Source organism: Martes martes (genome assembly GCF_963455335.1).
Source record: "Martes martes genome assembly, chromosome: 10".
Taxonomy (NCBI): Eukaryota; Metazoa; Chordata; class Mammalia; order Carnivora; family Mustelidae; genus Martes; species Martes martes.
In genome coordinates, this window is record NC_137898.1 from 20,611,288 (window position 1) to 20,632,504 (window position 21,217).

General features: G+C 39.8%; 1 long non-coding RNA gene across 1 annotated transcript; it reads left to right on the plus strand.

Moving 5' to 3' along the window:
* The first annotated feature begins 1,589 nt into the window (after positions 1 to 1,589).
* LOC308351427 lies at positions 1,590 to 20,732 on the plus strand. Its single transcript, XR_013967581.1, has 3 exons — positions 1,590 to 2,048; positions 3,739 to 3,842; positions 20,101 to 20,732. It is a non-coding gene; the product is annotated as an uncharacterized lncRNA (long non-coding RNA).
* The last annotated feature ends 485 nt before the right edge of the window (positions 20,733 to 21,217 follow it).

Below are 21,217 nucleotides of genomic sequence, written 5' to 3' on the forward strand. Positions count from 1 at the left end.
ACTAAGGCATAGGAAGGAATCTGAAACGAAGCTGGGACAGTTGCTAGAACCATCTCCCAAGGGACTCCATGGCAACCCAAGGGTCAGCACAGGTGCTCTGGGCGATTGTGGACAGAAAGTTGCTCTGGGGTCTGAAGGTCATTGCCATGGACAAGTGGTCTGGACAAGGCAGGTCTTGTGAGGCTGTACCTCAGCTTCTTTCTGTGGGCTGAGTTGGGCCTGAAACAAAGAAGTAGGGGTGGGGTGGGCGCTCCACTTGAATTCCTTGGAACTACTAGCAGGGGAGGTGAGACGGGGATGGAAGCAAACAGAACACACTGCACACACTTTGGGGACATTACCATTTGACTCAATAATCCAAGCAGATATCGTCATCACTGTTTTTACAGACAGGGAAACCATGCTCAGAGAGGTTAAGAAATTTGCCCAAGGCCACACAGCTAGTTAGAGGTAGGATAAGATTCAAACTCAGATCTGCTTGACTCCCTAGCCCAATGTCTTCTGCTCCTGGATACTTCTGATTCATTGTCCTTTTCCATAATGCAGCTTTTCAACCTAATGGTAAATATTTCCTAAATTTCTCTCCTGGGGGTATTGCACAAAAGGAAGTGACCAAAACTTTGTGGTGTGAGGTCAGGTACTTCATGACCTTCCCCTGACAAAAAAAAAAAAAAAAAAAAGTACTAACTGAGTCACCTCCAGGGCCCTGTGAGGACACTGAGATGCTCTAAGGGAATCAAGCTTGACTCTTTGGAAAGAAAAGCTAACCTGAGGCCTTTCTTATCTACCAATAATAATATTGCAAAATATACATCCAGTGATACGAGCTGAATAGCCCCTCGGTCACTAGCAATTCCCTTCCACATTTGCTGTAAAACAAGGATGTTGCTTGTGGCATCAATTGTTGATCCCTCCTAAACCCTCAAGGGAGAAACTTCACTCAAGATTCAGTGCCTGGAAAACACAAAACCTGAAAATCAACTGCATTTCACCCGTGGAACTGGCAAGCATGTCCTTTGCTAATAAGAAGAGCTCCATAACTGATCAGGTTTCCCTTTTTGCATTGGCTGCCAGGAAGCTCTGAGCCAAATTCCACCCCTGTTCCCAACAACTTTGGCAGTTGCTTCCTCCTTGTTCCCTCTTTCTCACTTCTAATCTTACTGACTCAGCTTTGTTTCGTCTGCCTTCTATTAAAGATGCCCCCCCTTTTTAATTGCAAGAAATAAATATTTACAATAAATCCACATTTGGAAGAGTTTCTGAAGGGATCTGGATTCCACCGGCCTTGTGTTAAGCCAGGCCCGGTCCTCTTCTGGTCTGGTCTTGTTCACTTGCCCAACAGCTGAGGGATCCCTCTCTTGGAAGGAAGGAGGAGCTGGCTTAAGACCAAGGGATTCCTCGCCCAGCTGCCGATGATGGCTAAGAGCTAATGCCCCGGGTTAGATCGGCATTGCTATTTTTTGCTCAACTGACAAACAGCTTGCCTCTCCCCAGGAAGCGCAAACCACGATCCCCTACCTATGCCCCCCAAAGTAGCCCCCATTATTTCCTTCCTTTGAGGTATGGCAGGAAACAGACTCTTCGTTTCTGCAGAAGTGAGCACCACTTACAACTGTTTACCATGCATCCAGGCGATCAGGGCAGAGGTGGGGGACAGCGGGATGGTGGCAGAGGAGCAACTTGACCTCTTGAGGACAGGAGAGGCCACACTGAGGAGGTGGCGTTTCAGTGGGATCTTGACAGATGAAGAAGCTGGACCCACCGAGAGTTGGGAAGAGTTGCCTGCCTGTGCAGGGGCGTGAAGCAGGACCTAGCTGAGGTGGCAGAAGGCCAGTATGCCCAGAATGTGGCATGGAGGGGGACGCAGGGAAGGAGATGGGGGGGAGTAGTGCAGGGATCTGGCCCCATGCTTTTCCCAGAGTTTGGGTTGACTGGAGGTGCAGCAGAAACCACTGGCCGCCTTCAAGCTGGAGAGACGTACAAACAGATTCAAGTTTCACACCATCGCCTTGACTGCCATGGGACGTCCTACGTTGACTGAGTGCCCTGTGAGTAGGCTGGCCTCTTGTTTAATTATCCCCACATTAGAGATGAGGTTGATGTGGACACATCTCTTTTTTCCTGGCTGTCTGGCCGCTGACGTCCCTTCTGGTGACTGGGGAGCCTCCCACCTTTGGAGGCTTATGGGAGGCAGGGTGTGCCTCCGCTGTGCCCAGGGAGAAACACCAAAACTCCTTTCCTGGGTGCTGTAGACTCAATGTCTGCACCCTGTTCCTCATGCAGATCTTGAAACCTAATCCCCATGATGTCGGTGTCAGGAGCTGGGGCCTTTGGGAGGTGGTTGGGTCCTAAGGGTGGTGCCTTCATGTATTCCATCAGTGCCCCTTATAAAGGAGGCTCTGGAGAGATCTCCCGCCCCTTGTGCCATGTGAGCGGACGGACAGAAGACAGTCATCTTTGCACCAGGAAGTGCGTTCTCACCGGACATGCAATCAGCTGCCGCCTCGATCTTGCACTTCCAGCCCTGCTCCCAAATTCAAAAATCCAGGCAACTCCCTGCATCTTAGGGGACCTCCCCTGTGTGGGGTGTCGGAACAGATGGCTTCTACAGCGCTCTCTCTCCCTAAGTCTTTGTCTCCTCCTCTATAAACTGGGTTGGGAATGTTGGATTCAATCATTATGCCAATGATAAAAGATGTTCCCAGCATTGTGCTTTTCTTCTTGTCCGTTAGGCATCAGAAAGGAGGGAGGGATAGAGATTGGGGTATCAGAGAGGCTGTTTCCCAGTCCCTGCCAACTCTGGGAGAAGACTCCTGAATGCCGCACATTCCAAAACCTGTAGGACCCCTGTGCAGATGGGGGAGCAATTCAGGACTGCTGGGTGCAAATGCATCCAGACAGATGTCAGCTGGGGGTTGGGGGACAGGGGAGGTCAACGGCCAAAACAATGGACCTCTCCCATCACAAAGGGGACTATTACTGCAAATAGTGAGTTTCCTGCTATCCGATGTACGGAAGCCTGGGCTGGAGCCCTTATGGAGATAATTTATGCCCAGGTCACATCTCGGGTTTGATGAGTTCCAAAGTACCCACCATAGAGAAATAGTCTCAATTCTAGGAAAGTGCAGCCACGTTGCTGGGTCGCAGATACTGTCGTGAAGAAGCTCTGGGCCTGGAGTCAAGAGATGTGGGTTCTGTCCCCCTTCTGCTGTTTGGCTGTGGGGGGAACTAGAGACGGCTCAGAGCCGCAGTCTCACAGTCTGTAAAATGACGGACCAGTTTTCACATGCCAGTCTGTGGAGACAACTCTGCCAGAGAAGAACTTCTCCCTGACTGTGCTGAAGATGAAAACCATAAAGCAGTGTGGATCATTTAATAAACCAAATCCATTCAAGTTAAAGGATCTTATATTGGAGATGATGAATTCCCTATTAATGTGGTGTTCATGTTCTTTTGTTTGGGAACTTGTGGTTACACATACGTAAATGATGAAGGTAGCTTCGTGGGTTCCCCCACGAAGGTTCCTCCGGCGACCTTACTTGGCCAAATAAAAAGTTATCAGATGTATAGCAATTAGTTCCCTCAATTTTTTGGAATGTCTATTAGTATATGAAATTAAGAAATACGAGAATCATTAAACTAGGTAACTGCAAATAACCTTCAACATGGTTTCCCCTCTCTTTCCCTCTCCTGTTTCATGGTTGCACTCATCCATTCATCTGTTCCTAAAACACTAAGGCCGACCACACACCGGATAACGTGCAACAGGCCCCTTCTCACGTGAAGTTCACAGGGACCCAGGAGAGACCAACATAAAGACACATAAACAAGTGAATATTTGGGTGAGTTCTTATTTTTCTCTTGTAAAAATGATGAAGTAGATGTCCTTACATGTATAGTTTGTGTGCTTCTCTCCTTATTCCCTTTGAATACGCTTTAGAAGTAGAATTTCAGGGTCAAAGCTTATGCCCAGCTGTACATTTTGACGCCATTTTGCCTAACTGCCCTCCAAAGATTGAACTGACGTCAGTTCTCGCTGACTTTGTATGAGTGGGCTGGTTTCTCTACACCCTTGGGCTGAATGTCACCCATCTGCTTCAGCTTCAATAATTTGATGCGCCAGTGATATATTTCATTGTTGTTTTAAGTGGAATGATTTTGTTAGCAAAATGAACGTAGTTTCACAAGTTTATCTTTTATACTTCTTTTGTGAATTGCTTGATCATATCCTTTGACCATTTTACATTCAGAAACTTGTGTCCTTTTATTGACTTGCAAGTGTAGTTTACATATTAAGGATAGCAAAAGCCTTTGTTTGAAATGTATAATGCAATTTATTTTCTCAATTCAGAAATTTTTTGTAAGCTTATTTATGATGTCCTTTGCTATATGGAAATTCAAATGTTTTCTGTTTTTCCTGTATTTATGGCTTTGTGAGCATAGTTAGAAGGACCTTCAGGAAATTGTGAAAATGTGATCCTCGATTTTCTTCTAAATGACTTTTAATATTTTGCTTAAATATTTGATCCATCTGGAATTTATTTTGGTGCAGCTAGCACTTGCCTCCATATTCCTGAATTTTATGCTTAGATTGCTAGCTTTTGGCTAATCAGTTTTAGATATTATCTGTTGATTCTTCTGACGTGGTAGATGAGAGTCTTTAACTCATTCATTTCTTTAATTTTCTTTTCCGTGATGCCCCCCACCTTCCACCACCACAGGCTCAATGTGGTCAGATCTCAATGTTGACTTGTGTTCCTACCCAGTATTTTCGTTGTAATGCCCACATGAATATTGTGAGCTGCTGAGCCAAAGACACACCATAATTAAATTCCTTTATTTTACAGCTTTTTGTTTTTCCTAGAATTTATAAAAGATCATAATAGAATCATCTTTTCTCATTTGCTTATTTTTTAACAGCTGAGATTCTCTCCACCCTCCAACATGATAGAGAACACCTTTCACCATAATTTTCAACATCCTCATGTCTGTTAGATTATATATATCAGAACTTTGGTTTTGTCCTAGAAACATTTTTTCCTCTAGCAGGGATCAGCAAACCTTCTGAAAAGAGTCAGATAGTGAATATTATCAGCTTCACGGGATACCTATGACACTGTCACATATTTTTCTTCTTCTTCTTTCTCCTCCTCCCCCTCTTCCTTCCTTTTCTCTTCCTCCTCCTCCTCCTCCTCCTCCTCCTTCTTCTTCTTCTTAAGTAGGCTCTACGCCCAATGTGGAGCCCAACATAGGGCTTGAACTCATGACCTTGAGATCAAGACCTGCGCTCTGATCAAAAGTCAGACGCTTAATTGACTGAGTCACCCAGGAACCCCTCTGTCACATATTCTTGTTATTTTGTTTTCTGATTTCTGCTTGTTCTGTTCCTGTTTTTACAACCCTTTGTTCAGCAATATTTGAGATTCATTCATGCTGGTGCTTGAACCAGCAGCCTGTTAGTTTTTAGTGTGGAGTAGTGTTTTAGTCTATCAATATACCATGATTTCTGCCTTTTTATTGTACTTTCCATGACCTTATCTTTCAACATTTAAACTCTTTTAAAAAATTTTGTTCAGTTCTCATATTTTAAATTTTTATTAAGAATCAAAACTTCTTGGGTGCCTTGGTGGCTCAGCGGGTTAAGCCTCTGCCTGATCTCAGGAACCTGGGATCGAGCCCTAGGTCAATCTCCCCATTCATCACAGAGCCTGCTTCCCCCTCTCTCTCTCTGCCTGCCTCTCTGCCTACTTGTGATCTCTGTCTGTCAAATAAACAAATAAATAAAATCTAAAAAAAAAAAAAATCAAAACTTCTTGTGGTGCCTGGGTGGTTCAATCAGTTAAGCATCTGCCTTCAGCTCGGGTCATGATCCTGGTGTCCTGGGATCAAGCCCCGCATCATGTCTCCTTTCTCTCTCCCTCTGCTGCTCTCCCCGCTTGTACTCTCTCATTCTCTCACACTCTCTCAAATAAATAAAATCTTAAAAAGGAAATAGAAATAAGATTTCTTGTCCTCTGTTTCTGATGGCTTCCTTTATTTTTAGTGGGTGTCATGTTTTCTCTTCCCTACAAATATCGCCCCTCCCACCACTCTCTGTTTTATCTGTTTCTTTCCTTCCTTTATCTGCTTTCTCCCCTATTTATTGCTTTCTCTTTCATGTTGGGGTTTTCTTCAAATGTCCAGTGATCTTTGGCTGCCTTTTCCTTTTTGAGAGTGGGACACTAAGTGGGCTCTGTGTGCCCGGTGGGTGGACTTGTGGACAGGAGGCTACGGTGGGCTGGTTTCCTGTGGTCCATGTGATGCAGGCTTCCCCTTCCTTGACAAACGGTGACCCTCCACTCTACCAGTGTGTGTGTGGCGGAGGTGCAGAGGTGGGACTTGGGATAGTAAGTCTAGTCCTAGGTGACTTCAAAGTGATGCCAGGTCAAAATGACCCTTAATTTCGGACTTGAGTGGGAGGAAGCTGGAGGTCTCCAACTTCTGCTTAAGCATCTGTGTTTTTGTGTGTTTGTATTATTTTTTTGCTTTTTGTTTTGTTTTTGCGTGGTGGGGAGGGGTAGAGGGAAAGAGAGAGAATCTTAAGCAGCCTCCATGCCCAGTGCAGAGCCCAGCGCAGAGCTTGATCTCATCACCCTGAAATCATGGCTTGGGCCAAAATCAGGAGTCAGACACTTAACCAACTGAGCCACCTAGGCACCCAAGTATCTATTTTTAAATTGAGCACTTGACCACCCTCTTCAATGCCTGGTAAAATCAAGTTAGAAGATTCTGCATCCATTTCTCTAGAAAAGACAATTCTAGTGGTCTGCAGGTACAAGGAGAGGGCTAACCTCTTGACTGCCATGGGAGGGGTTGAGGTGGGCAACCTGGGGGGTCTCACTGCTTCCTGCATAGGTTTTGAATAAAAATTCCCATATTGTTCAGCCATAGACTTGACCTCAACCTTCTGAGGATCCTGATCCCTCCTATCCCTATGCCTTTCCTGTGGTTCTGGATGGACAGATTGGCTTTCTCCTTTCCCGTGGCCCCCCCACTGGGCACGTGGGGCACATCAGTAGCTGATGTGAGCTTTGTCTGCAATGGCATAGCCGGGTCATTGTTTGACTTCCACATATATGCCTTGCCTTCTGAGGCACTAGAGGCATAGGTGAGCTTTACCCCAGCTGCAGAGGGCAAAGGCTGGCAGAGAAGTTCCCCTGAGGGTGCCTGCCTTGTTCAGAAAGCAAATTGGCACCATGGAGGGAAACAAAACAGAGTCATAATTATCATACTAAGATGATAATGTAAAAAAAAAAAGTATCAATTCTCACATATCAAAAAAGGCATTGATAAAATTCAATTTTCATTCCTAATATAAAATCCTACTAAAATAGGAATAGAAGGACATTTCCAAAATGTAAGAGATTATCAGGAACATATAGGAAATATCATAAAAAGAAGCGAGAGGCTGATGTCAGTGAAAAACCAAAGATACCTCTGTCTCTATTCCTAATCACCACTGCCTTGGAGCTTCTAATGAATGTAATAAGAAAAGAAAATGAACTTAGATGCTTAAATATTTAAAAGAAAGAGGCAAAATAATTATTTGCATAAGAGATTATTGTCTATCAAAAAATCATGAGACTCAAGTCGGAACTATCATAAACTCTGCATGAATTTAGTAGAATGGCTCGTCTGAATACAAATTTACAAAAATCAATGGCTTTCCAGAAGACCAGCAAGGATAGTTGAGAAATAAAGTTAATTTAGAAATCAATGTGATTTAGGATCTTTAAAAAGATCCTATTCACAATAGCTGTAAAAGCTATAAAATACCTTGAAATCAACCTAAAAAGAAATATGTTACGTCCACAAGAAGCAAACTATAAAACTTCACTGATGATCATAAAAGAAGACTTGAGTCGCCTGGAGAAATGGACCACATCCCTGAAGGGAAACTCAGGATTGTGGAAATGCCAATTCTGTTCAAATTATCCTATAAATGTAATAGCATCTAATCAAATTCCCGATGACTTTCTCCCCCAAACCCATGACCCCAATCTAACCATGAGAAGAACATCAGGTAAACCACAATAGAGGGACAGTCTATAAATACCCAACCATCACTCCTCAAAATTGAAGTCATCCAAAAGAAGGAACGTCTGAGAAACTGGCAGAGCCAGGAGGAACCCAAGGAGATATGATAACTAAAGTAAGGTCATATCCCAGATGGGATCCCACAGCAAAACATCTACAGGGAAAAACTAAGAGCATCCGAATTAACTCTAGACTTCAGTTAACAAAAATGTATCAATATTGGTTTGTTAACTGTCACCAATGTATCATATTAATGTCTACGTTGATAATAGGGAAACCAGTGCAGAGTATATGGGAACTCCATAATATCTTTGCAATGTTTCTGCAAATCTGAACAGGTTCTTTAAAAAATAAAGCCCATTTAAAGAATCTCAATGGGATATTTTTGCAAGAGACAGACTAAAGGGGAAATTTTCAACTTTATTCTGAACATTACCAGGAATAATAACTGGATACTGACAGGATGAGATTTCCCTTCCAAAATTCATGGGTGCCTACCAAGTTAAGGCGAAGGGAAGAGAATTCCATCTCCTCTCTCGAAGACCAGCCTCTGACAAGGAGAAAAAACAGAACACCAAATCCGACTCGGGTGGAAGGAGGAGGCATCAGAAATCTCAGATCACAATGTAAGCAGATGGAAGAAATGGAGGAAGAAATGCCTTGACCAAGAAGCAAGAGTCATACGATCTTTTCATGTCGCAATTTACCAGGAACATCTTCACAAGTCCATAACCTTTCATCTGTAATAGGATTTTCAATAGCTGCCTTGTATTCAGCTTGTCACAAGACATTCAGGTGTTGTCAAGTTTTTTTTTGACATCGTAATAATAATGATGTGTGATAATGACACGTCTTGTGCACACATCTTTGTGTCATGACATCCTCGTGCACACATCTTTGCCTGTTTGTCTGGTTCTAGGGATTTTCTAAGAATGAAATTACTGGATAAACAGCATATCTGTTATTAAGGTTTTTCTTTTATTTTCCCTCCAAAACTTTGCATGGATTCATAATTATTCCAGCAAAGTATGTAGCGACCCATTGCCCCTTCCCACTGTCATCTACTTTCCTTGTTAGCATGCTATTTTTTTTTTAGCTTGTCACTGAAGTATAACGTCCATAAGGAAAATTACACAAATCAGGTTTAATGCACACAAATTATATGTTCCCATATAACCAACACCCAAGTCAAGAAATGGTCAAGCATTTCCAGCCCGGAAGACTCCATCCAGACAAAAACCCCGAGAGGAAACCACTATTTGGATTCTTTTACCACAAGTTAGTTTTGCTAATTCTTGAACTGCATGACGATAGAATCAGTGTATAGATTTTAATATCTACTCCTTTTGGTCAACATTATACCTGTGAAATTCACCCATATCATTGAGAAGAGCAGAAGTTTGCTACTTGCATCGCTGTGTAGTACCCCATTGTGTGATGATCCCAGGGTTTCATTTTACTGTTGGTGGGCATTTATGTTTTGCCCAGTTCTTGGCTATTTTGAACAAAGCTACTAGAAACATTTTTGGATGCTTTTTGATGGACACATGTATGGTAATCTCTTTTGGGTAGTTACCTTCGATTCAGATTGTTCGGTGATGAGCTAGGTATATATGTTTCTCTTTATACAAAGTTGTCCAAAAGTTCCCCAAAGTAATCTTATCAAGGTACACTCCTCAAAACATTAGGTGAGAGAGTTCCAAGTGTTCCACATCATTGATAACACTTAGTATGGTCAGTCTTTATTCTTACTCACTCTGGAGGGTGTGTAGTGATATCTCATTGTAGTTTTCATTGGCTTTTTCGTGATGAATAATGATGGTGAGCACCTTCTCATGTGTTCATTGGTCATTTGGACATCCTCTCTTGTGAAGTGCTTACATTTTTTGCCCAATGTCTATTTGAGTTTTTTATCTTTGTTTTATTGATTTTTCACATATATGTTATTGTGAATATCTTCTCCCAGTATGGGACTTGCTTTTTCACTCTCCTGATATCTTTTAATGAACAGATAGTCTCAATTTAATGAAGCTTATTTTGTGGTTCTTGGTTTTGGTGTCCTGTTGGAGAATTTTTTTTTTTTTGCCTCTTCCAAGGCCATAAACCCATTCTTCTGTGTTTTTAGCTTAAAGCTTTAGACTCTTTTTGTTTTCCACATTCAGATCTATGATCCATTTCAAGTTGATTTTGTGTATGACGTAAGGTGAGAATCAAGGTTCCTTATTACCTGTATGGGTAGCCAATGGATGGAAGAACACTGACCGTTTATTTAAAAAGCTTCCTTTAGGGGCACCTGGGTGGCTCAGTGGTTTAAAGCCTCTGCCTTCAGCTCAGGTCATGATCCCAGGGTTCTGGGATCGAGCCCCGCATCTGGCTCTCTGCTCAGCGGGGGGCCTGCTTCCTCCTCTCTCTCTGCCTGCCTCTCTGTCTGTCAAGTAAATAAATAAAATCTTTAAAAAAATAAATAAAAAGCTTCCTTTATTCCTTGAATTGCAGTGGCTCATTGTCAAAAATCAGTTGACCATTAAAAAAAAAAAAAATCAGTTGACCAAACAAGTGTGGGTCTGTTGCTGGAATCCATCCCACTTCCTTCTCTTATCTGTTTAACCTTATATGAAAACTATATAGTCTTCTTAATCATTGTAGCTTTATATTTTAAGTATTAATATCTGGTGGTGTGAGTCTCCTTCAAGACCATTTTGGCTTTTTTGATTGCTCTGAATTTCCATGTATATGGTAGAGTCAGGTTTTTAATTTCCTGCTGGGATTTGATTGAGAGGGTATGGAGTCCATAAATCAATTAGGAGAGGTAATTGATATTTGGAGAGAAACAGTATTGAGTCTTTTAATCAATACATGTGAAATGTCTTTCTGGTTCTTTTAGTCTTCTTTAATTTATCTCAACAATGTTTTATAGTCTTCAGCATGCACATCTTGCAATTTTTTCATTATTTTCACTCTGAGGCATTTGATTTTTAAAAATCCACTTCTAAATAGTGGATGCTAAAGTTCTATTTCCAATTCGCCTTAAGATGATGCAGAAATACAATTGATTTGTGAAGTCACTTTGTTTAAACAAACTTTCCAGGTTTGTTTATTGATTCTAATAGTTTGTTCCCAAATCCTGTTGAATTGTTGACATACACCATCTATGCCATATGTGAATAAATGCTAGTTTTACTTTTTCCCTTCCAATCTTATGCCTTTCCTTTTTCTTGCCTTATTCCACTGGCTAGAATCTTCAGGACAATGCTGAATAGGAGCAGTGATAGTAGCTTCCTTGTCTTGTTTCTAACCACAGGGGACAGCATTCACTATTCCGCTATTAAAAGATGTTACCTAACTGTTTTTGTGGGTACTGTTTATTCGATTAAAGATGTCCCTTTTTAATTCTCAGTTTTCCAGTAGTTTATTATGAACAAATATTGAATTTTGTTGAAGAATAAGTCTGTATCTATTGAGAGGATTATGTAAGTTTTCATCTTCATTCTGTTAATGTGGTGAATTACATTGAAAGAATGTTATAGTAACCTTGCATTCTTGGACTAAACCACTTGGTCATGATTTATTTCCCCTTTTTATATGTCACTATATTTGATTTACTACTATTTTGCTTGCGATATTTACATTTATATATATATGAGTGTTATTGACCTGTAATTTTCATTTTCTTTCTTATAATATATAATAATAAAAATGTCAGACTTTGTTATCAGAGTTATGTTAGCTTTATAAAACAAGTTTGGAAGTGTTTTCTCTGTCTCTATTTTCTGAAAGTATTTGTATATGATTGGTGTTCTTTCTTCCTTAAATATTTGGAAGAATTCATCAGTGAAGATATCTGGCCCTAGAGGTTTCTTTGAGGGAGGGTTTTTAGTTAAAGATTCAGTTTTTTTAAATGAATATCAGATTGCAGTACTTCTACTTTTTCTTGTATCATAAGTTATGTTTTTAAGGAATTTGCTAATTTAATCTAAGTTGTTAAACTTATTGGGATAAGTAAATAAATGGTACTTGATATCACTGTATCTTTTAGTGTTGGTAGGATCTGTAACAATGATCTCTTTTCTTAGTCACATAATCTGTGTTTTCTGTCTTTCTCTCTCTCTTTTCTTGATCTGTATTGCCAGGGGTTTATAGATTTTATTTACATATATAAAAGGCCACCTTTAATATATGTTGACTTTATTATCTATTTTTTTCAATCAATTTGATTTCTGTTTTCATCTTTATAAGTTCTTGCCTTCTACTTTTCTGTAGGTGTAATTTGCTGCTGTTTTTCTAGCTTACTGAGATAGAAATTTAGAAAAGTTGATTTTTCCATGTGTCTTTTTCTCTAATAACTACATCTAAAGCTATAGATCTCTCTGTAATCACTGCTTTATGATGCATGTCAGAAGCTTTCCTTAGCCTTTAGTTCAAAGTATTTTCTAATTGTTATTGTGATTACTTCTTTGACCTATGGACTATTTAGGCATGTGTTGCTTAATTTTGAGACATTTGGACATTTTCTAGTTGTCTTTTTGTATAGGTTTTTTACTGAATTTCACTCCAGTACTGATCATATTCTGTGTAATTTTAGCCCTTTGAAAATTTTAGTTATTTGCTTTATAGCCCATCATACAGTCTATTTTGGTAAATGTTCCACAAGCATTTACAAAGAATATTCATTCTGAAGTTAATGAATATAATGTTTTATATATGTGTTAAGTAGTTCAATCTGGTTAATCATTTTGTTTAACTATTCCATATTTTTTTACTTTATTGTTTGTTCACTTGTTTTATCATTTACTGAGAAATGCATTAAAATCTATAACTTTGGGGTATCTGGGTGGCTCAGTCGTTAGGCGTCTGTCTTCAGCTCAGGTCATGATCCCAGGGTCCTGGGACCGAGCCCTGCTTCAGGCTCCCTGCTCAGCAGGAAGCCTGCTTCTCCCTCACCCACTCCCCCTGCTTGTATTCCCTCTCTCGCCATCTCTCTCTGCCAAATAAATAAATAAAATCTTTTTTAAAAAAATAAAATCTATAACTCTGATTTTGAATTTCTCTATTTCTTTTTAAGAATTTTTATAATTTTAGGGGCACCTGGGTGGCTCAGTGGGTTAAAACCTCTGCCTTCGGCTCGGGTCATGATCCCAGGGTCCTGGGATCAAGCCCCACATCAGGCTCTCTGCTCAGCGGGGAGCCTGCTTTCCCCTGTCTCTCTCTGCCTCTCTCTCTGCCTACTTGTGATCTCTGTCTGTCAAATAAATAAATACAATCTTGAAAAAAAAAGAATTTTTGTAATTTTAGTTTTAAATAGTTGAAATTTTAATCTGGGAGCATATGAATTTTAGAAAGTTTCTTCTTTTTTGCATTTACAATTATACTATATTTATTATATAATTAATTATATATTACATAATATAATTATATTAATCATATATTTAATAAATATATTAATTATACATAATTATCTATTACATAATATTAATTATAATTATAATGCTTTTTGCCTTTAAATCTACTTTGTTTGGTAGTAACATAATCACCAGGTTTTTGCTAACAGTTTCATGTGATATCTTTTCTTTTTTTTTTTTAACTTAACCTTTGTGCTCATATATTGTGCGTGTCTCTAATAAACCACTGAGAGTTGGGTCTTGTATTTGTGGCCCAGCTTGACAATTTAAAATTTTAATTGGACCAGTTATCCCTTTATAATTAATCCAATTACTGACATGGCTCGATTTAACACTTAGTTAGATATATATATTTAACACTTATTAGATACATATTTTTTTCTTCTAATGGATCTAAGTTGCATCCCTGTGTTGTTGTAGCCTACCTTAAGATCATACTTTTACTTCTTGAACAAGGCAAGAACTTTACATCCTTTTGTCTTTCGTGCCATTTGTCACCATTCATCTGTGCTCGTACATTTACTCCAGGCTCAGGATACATTATCGCTATTGCTGGGTTGAGTAATCAATATTTTTTATATTCACCTACCTATTTATCTTTTTTTGGTGCCATTCATTCCTTTCTGCAGTTCTGTCCTTCCCTCCAGGATTATTTTCATTCATTCTGAAGGACTTTGTTTTGGTTTCTTTTGGTGCTGGTTTGCTGGCAATAGTTCTCTGTTTTTGTTTGTACAAAACTATGTTTATTTCACCTCTGACTTTAAAGGACATTTTTGGTAGGTATAGAATTCTAAGTTGGCAACTTTTTCTTTCGGCACCTTAAAGATTACTCTACTGTTCCCTAGCTCCCATAGATTCTAGTACAAGTCAGTTGTCTTCTTTTAAGGTAATAGTTCCTTTCACCTCTGACTGCTTTTACGGTTTGTCTTTGCTTTTTGGGAGTTTGTTATAAGCCTCCATATGATTTACTTTACATTTAACCTGCCTAGATTTCACTGTGCTTTATATAACCGCATATAACTGAATCTGTGGTGTGGTGTTTGGAAAAGTCTCAGGCATTATTTATCAAACCCTGATTGTGCCTTATGACCCTCTTTTCTTCGTGGCACTCCAGTAACATGTGTGTTAGAACTTTTGAATGTTCCTTCCATATTTATTTCCCTTTATGCTCTGCTCTGTCCCTCCTACCCATGTGGTTTTTCTCTGCATACTTTAATTTGGATATTTTTCTATTGAGTTCATTTGAATTCACTAATCTGATCGTGGACTATGTCCAATCTGCTGTTAAAAATCCATCCAATAAGTTCTTAAATTCTGATTTTTTAAAAATTCCAGAGCAGTCATTAGATTTTTAAAAATATTCTAATACTCTATTGGAATTCTCTCTCTTTCTCTCTTTTTACCATTTAATGCATTTTTTTCTCCATTTATTTTTTTTTAAAGATTTTATTTATTTATTTGACACACAGAAAGAGAAAGAGCACAGAGGCAGAGGGAGAAGCAGGCTCCATGCTGAGCAGGGACCCCAACATGGGTCCCAGGAAACTGGGATCATGAGCTGAGCCGAAGGCAGATGCTTAACCAACTAAGCCACCCAGGTGCCCCTCCATTTATTTTCATGTATTAGCTATAGTTATTTTTATGTACTGTCTGCTAACTCCACCATCTGGATCATCAGTGGGTCTCCTATTTTTGGGTGACTTTTTCCTACCTCCTTGCATATCTACCACTTTTTAAATTGTCACTGCCAGGCATTGTGTGTAAAAGGACCATGGAGGCTAAATAAATTATATCTTTCAGCAGCAAGGATTTCTTCTTTTCTCTGTTGGGAAAACAGGGGGAGAGGCTGATCATCTCAGTCTAAGACTGAGCCATAGAGTGGATGGATTGCTATATGAATAGGATTCAGCCCACTTCTGGTTCATCCCTGTTCCTCAGTGGTGACCCTCCCAGGTTTCTGGTTAAGAACCTGGAAAATCTGTCCTTTGGGTGTTTTACACTTAGCACTTTCACCTCCCACACCATACAGGTCCAAAATATGACACATGTCTTGAGAAAGAAACTAGTGTGTGGTTCTTACAGGACCCTCCTCTAGCATGAGTTTGTCTCTTAACCACCTAAGCCAAGAGTTTTCACTTTGTCTTTACAACTTCCTGCCTTAGCTTCCTGTGCTCCCTGGGAGGTAGCTAATCTCCCACGGGAGAATATTGACCTTGCATTTTTATCTCCTTCAGTTTAGAAAACAGTGTACCAGACCCAGGCAACCACGAACATGGATTACCTCTTCCCTTCACCAGAGTCCCTCTGCTGGGACCAAGCCAGACTCTCAGGCCATGCTCAGAATGGATCATGTCAATCCTATACAAAACTCTTGACAGTTTTTCTTCCTCCTTTTCAATCTCTTTGTAATCCTTCTCTTTTTTCCTTATTACACTAGCTCACTGTACAATATCTGTACAATGTTGAGTAGAAGTAATAGGAGTAGATAGCTTGTCTTATTGTTAATTCTGGAGGAAAAACATCTAGTCATTCATTTGTAGAAAATTAGCTACCATCTGACTATCTATCCAGATCTCCTTTATCAGGTGGAAGATGTTCCCATCTACTGCTAATTTGTTGAAATTTAAAAAAAAATCACGAGTGGGTATTAAATACTGTCAAATTCTGTTAACAGAATAAACTGGTAAAATGGGTGAATTATACTGATTGATCTTGGAATGTTAAAACAAATTCACATTCCTGGAATGAATCTTACTTGGTCATGATGCGCCATCACTTTTATGTGTGGCTGAATTACATCTGCTAATATTTATTCCTTTTAATAGATTTTAACTTTGAAGGTTTAAATTTAAAGAAAAATTGAAAAGACAGTACAGAGTTCCCATGCCCCTCACCCCATTTCCCCTATCAATCCTATATCCCATTACTGTGATACCGTAGTTAAGTTAACAAGCAATATTGATGCTTTATTATTAACTGAAGTCTGCAAGTTATACAGAGTTTAGTTGGTCACCTTTTCCTTGTTTCTTCAGGTGGAAATTGACACCACTGAATGTAAACTGTTCTCCTTGTCTAATATAAGCAGTTAATGGCACACATTTCTTTCTAAGCATGGCTTTAGCTGCATTCTACACATTTGGAGGTGTTATATTTTCATTATTATTCAGTCGGGAAATTTTTCTGATTTTTCTCTATGATTTCTCCTTTGGCCAATGAGTTATTTAAAGACAAATTGTTCAATTTCTAATTATTTGAGGATTTTCTAGGTATCTAAATGTTAATATCCAACTTAATTCTATTGTTCATAGAGAACAGACTTTGTAAGATTTCAATATTTTGAAAAATTTTGAGGCTTCTTATACGGCCCACCACACGGACTATCTTGGTGAATGTTCTCTGCGCACTTGCAAGGGATATGCCTTCTGCATTTGTTTGGTGTGATATTCTATGAATGATGATTAGATTAAGGTACAGGTGAACTTGAACAATGTGGAGGATTAGGGACATTAACTCTCAAAGCAGGTGAAAATCTGCATATAACTTTTTTTTAAAGATTTTATATATTTATTTGACAGACAGGGATCACAAGTAGGCAGAGAGGCAGGCAGAGAGAGAGGAGGCAGCAGGCTCCCCACTGAGCAGAGAGCCTGATGCGGGGCTCGATCCCAGGACCCTGGGATCATGACCTGAGCCGAAGGCAGAGACTTAACCCACTGAGCCGCCCAGGCACCCCTGCATATAACTTTTGACTCCCCCAAAATGTAACCACTGATAACCTACTGTTGACCAGAAACCTGATAACAAAAAGTCAGTTAACCCATGTTTTTTGTTGTATGTATTATATACTGTATTCTTACAATAGAGCAAGCTAGGGAAAAGAAAATATCGTCAAGAAAATCGTAAGGAGGGGCGCCTGGGTGGCTCAGTGGGTTGGGCCTCTGCCTTCGGCTCAGGTCATGATCTCGGGGTCCCGGGATTGAGTCCCGCATCCGGCTGGCTCTCTGCTCGGCAGGGAGCCTGCTGTGCCCTCTCCCTCTGTCTTACTCTCTGCCTACTTGTGCTCTCTCTCCCTCTCTCTCTCTATCAAATAAATAAATAAAATCTTTAAAAATTAAAAAAGGAAAAGAAAATCGTAAGGATTCTTGCTCTTTTAGCAAGAGCTGAAAGTCTGATTAGCTGGTTTTTTTTTTTAAGATTTTATTTATTTATTTGATAGAGAATGAGCAAGAGAGCAAGCACAAGTAGGCAGAGCCGCAGGCAGAGGGAGAGGGAGAAGCAGGCTCCCCGCTGAACAGGGATTGGGATATGAGGCTCGGTCCCAGGACCCTGGGATCATGAGCTGAGGTGAAGGTGGACGCTTAGCCTACTGAGCCACCCAGGCAACCCTAAGCTCTGCTTTTTTTTTTTTTTTAATATTTTATTTATTTGACAGAGAGAGATCACAAGTAGGCAGAGAGGCAGGCAGAGAGAGAGAGGAGGAAGCAGGCTCCCTGCCGAGCAGAGAGCCCGATGAGGGGCTCGATCCCAGGACCCTGAGATCATGACCTGAGCTAAAGGCAGAGGCTTAACCCACCGAGCCACTCAGGTGCCCCCTAAGCTCTGCTTTTTAATTAGAATGTTTAATTTATTTGCATTTAATATTAATCCCTGATATTGTTGGATGTAGGCCTATCAATTTTGCTGTGTATTTTCTATAGGTCTCATGCATCTTTTGTTCCTTTGTCCCTTTTATCCTCTAATATTTTGGGTTAATTAAGCATTTAAAAAACAATCTTTCCCTATTGACCTTTCAGCTACACCTCCTTGCCTTATTTTATAGTCTTTGCTTTAGGGATTCTAGTGTGAACCCTTACCTTCCCAGAGAGATTATCTCCCTTCACGTTGGATGTAAGAACTTTGTAACAGTCTCCTGTTTCTTTGTGTTCCTTTTTTCATATATATTACTACTATATACATTATAAACTCTGTGACACAGGATTATGATTTTTTTTAAAGATTTTATTTATTTATTTGACAGACAGAGATCACAAGTAGGCAGAGAGGCAGGCAGAGAGAGAGGAGAAAGCAGGCTCTCCATGGAGCAGAGAGCCCGATGGGGGGCTCAATCCCAGGACCCTGGGATCATGACCTGAGCTGAAGGCAGAGGCTTTAACCCACTGAGCCACCTAGGCGCCCCAGGATTATGATTTTTTACTTCAATTATATCTTTTAAATCTTATTAAATTATACTTTATATTAATATGGATTATATATAATATGAAATATATATAAATTATCAACTTAAATTTTATTAAGTCTTTTAAATGATATTTTATATCTTTTAAATTAAATTAAGAGAATAACACTTTTTTTCCCCAATAACTACTTCCCTGTTTGCCATTTCTAGAGTTCCCTCCTTTCTCTAAATCTGAGTTTCCTCCAGGTGTAACTTCCCTACAGCCTGAAGAACTTCTTTTACTATTTTTTACAGAGCGGGTCTGCCGGCAACGACTTCTCTTGCCTTTCCCTTATATGAATGTGAACATTTTTTTGAAAGTGAAAGTGAACCTTTTCTCCCCCTCATGTTTGAAGGCTATTGTTTTCTGGATATACAATTCTGGATTTATTTTTTCCTCTCAGCTCATCAGTGACGCTGATCCCTTCTGTCCCTATCTCCCTGGTCTCTGATGACATGTCATCCCTCACTCATAGGCCCAGCTCTGTATGCAGTATGTCTTTTGTTGGCTTTGTTTTTACTAGCTGCTTTCAAGAGCTCCCTCCCCTTTCTCTTTGGTCTTTAGACTATGATGTGCCTAAATATGACTTCCTTTTGTTTTTATTTTCCTTGGGATTCAGTGAGCTTACTGGATATGTAGATTATGTTTTTCACCAAATTTGGGGCATTTTCAGCCTGTGGTTGTTCCAAATATTTTTTTCCACTCCAGTATCAATTTCCTTTCCTTCTGAGACTTTAATCACACACATGTTGGGCAAATAATAAAGTCCCATGGATTTCTGAGGACCTGCTTAGTTTATTTCATACTCTTTCCCCCTTAGGATGGAATAATTTCTGTTTATCAGGCCCAAGTTTGCAGACTCTTCTGCCAACTCCAATCTGTTATGTGAATTTTTCATTTCATATATTGTACTTTTCAATTTCAAAATTTGTTTCCTTCTTCTTTAGCGTTTCTGTTTCTCTGTCTTAATTTTCTGTTTATTCGTTGTGAGCATTTTTCCTTTAAGTTCTTGAGCAAATTTATAATATGTTTTAAATGCCTTACGCAAATTCTAACATTTTTGTCACACAAACGGTTTCTTCTTTTTTTTTTAATTTTTAAAAAGATTTTTTTTTACGAGAGAGAGAAAGAAAGCGAGCAGGAGTAGGGGAGTGGGAACAGAGGAATGGGGGAAGCAGACTCTCCACTGAGCAGGAAACCCAACCTTCCTGGGACCCCCGGGTTCACAACCTGAGCCAAAGGCAGACACCTAACCCACTGAGCCCCCCAAGCACCCCAAAACCTTGGTTTCTATTAATTAGTTTTTCCTGAACTCTGGGTCATATTTTCCTGTTTCTTCATACATGTCCTGTAATTTTTAAAACTGTGAATGGTATGTTGAGAGAGTGTAAAATCTGTTATCTTCCTAGGAAGAGCGTTGATATGCATTCCAGCGATGATTTAACTTGACTGGACTCACACTCCCAACTGTCTCCTCTCCAAGGGGCAGCGGCTGAAATCTTCCACCATTTCCTGCGGACTTCTATTCTTGCTTTTCGCCAGTAACCTTGGAATCTCCAGGGGCAGCCCGGGATTTTGTAGAGTTTGTACCCACTGTGTTGTTCCCCCTCTCATGGCTTCATCCTTTCTGGGATTCGCCATCTATTAGAATCTATCAGATTTTATTTGCTCTGGCTGCCCTGAATTCTATCACATGACTCCTCAAGCCATTTCCTGGACTTGTCCTCCTCAGTGAGACTAGAGTTTTCTGCTTCCGTTTTTGCCATCCCCTAGTGCACAGACCAAGGAGCATGCTCTCAGGTGAAAAACAGACATGATTTTTCAACCTGTTTCCGTTCTTTTGATGGGTCAATATCGCTCATTTCTGACTTCTGTTCACTCTTTAGTACCTCAGAATGGTTGTGTTTTTATAGTTTGGTCAGAGGGTATAAGTACTATCTGAAGGAAGTTTTAACTCAATGAAAGCCATTTCACTGAAACCAGTTTGCACTATTTTAATAGCTGTATTTTTGTAACATATTTTAATAAATGTCTTTTCAATACTTTGTTGACTATTGATGATTCATTCCTCCTGATAAACTTTAGACTTATCTGGTTATGTTTAAAAAAAAATCCTTGAAGGATATTGAATGGAATTTCTTTACATTTGTAGATTTTTTAGAGATTTATTTATTAATTTTGGCGAAAGAGAGAGAGAGAGTGTATGTGTGTGAGCAGGGGGAGGGGGAAGGGGAGAGAGAGTACTTAAGCTGACTCCCCGCTGAACGCAGAGCCCGACATGGGGCTCGATCTCACAACCCTGAGATAATGACCCAAGCCAAAATTAAGAATTGGACACTTAACCGACTGAGCCACCCAGGCTCCCCTACATCTGTAGATTTATATGTACAATTATTGCTTAATATCCTTGTAATATTGGAACTTTCTTCCCCTAATGGTAGAGATCTCCTTTGGTTCTCTCATACTTTATGTTGCTCACAAACATTTTGTAGTTTTCTTCCTCTAGATGCTAGTCCCTTGAAGAAT